The sequence below is a fragment of the Bison bison genome, unplaced genomic scaffold, assembly GCF_000754665.1.
Source record: "Bison bison bison isolate TAMUID 2011002044 unplaced genomic scaffold, Bison_UMD1.0 scf7180017859641, whole genome shotgun sequence".
NCBI lineage: Eukaryota > Metazoa > Chordata > Mammalia > Artiodactyla > Bovidae > Bison > Bison bison.
Window position 1 is genome coordinate 19,267 of NW_011490213.1, and position 857 is coordinate 20,123.

Sequence of the window (857 nt, forward strand, 5' to 3'; positions counted from 1 at the left end):
AAACTTGAAAAATGGAACAAAGAATCCAGTATCCTTCCCAGAGATCCAATCTCAACACCTTACCTAACCACAGTAAACATTTACAACCATGAAATTAGCATTGATACAATATTGTTACCTAATCTGCTGAGCTTTGTCCCACTAATAACCCTTGCCTGACCCCTCATCACACTTAGTTGTTGCTCCTCCAGCTCTAAGGGCTCCCCAGTCTCTCTCTGACTTGAGTGATCTTGACATTTTTTGAAAAGTACTGGCCATTTTGGGGGTAGAAGGACCCTCTGTGAGTTTGCCGGCTCTTTGTGATTACACATGGGTTTTGCCCTTCCGGCTTTAGTATGTCTTTCTCGGGAGGCCCTCCGTATGTCCCTTTACTGGCGTTTTTCCCTCCTTTTTTTTTTTTTTTTTTAATCGAGGCATCTTGAAGACACAAACCGACACGTCTTTATCCGCTCTGATGGTGGACGTGCGCACCTTTGCTGGGGCGCCTGGCGGAGCGGTCTTCCCAATTGTCTCCTGCAAAGTCACCGCCTTGGCCTTGCAGCCAGGGAGTGTTGGGGGGTGGCGCGGGGGGGGGGGGGTGCTCTGTAACGCCGTCAAACTGACGGGCCCCGCCCGGCCCTCGCTCTCGGCCCTCGGTCCGCACCGCCGGCTCTGGTTTGCAGCCGTCTCCGTGCCGGGGGAGCTCCCGCCTCGGCAGGGGCAGTCCTGGCTCCTCGCGCAGGACCAGCAAGCCGAGAAGGGCCGGACAGCGGCGCCCTCCTGACTTTGGCCCCCTTATCGTTACGCTCACCGCTTTCACACGGAGAGCGTGGAGGTCGGCGTGCCTGCGGTCTCGCTCAGACCCAAGGCGCGTCCTG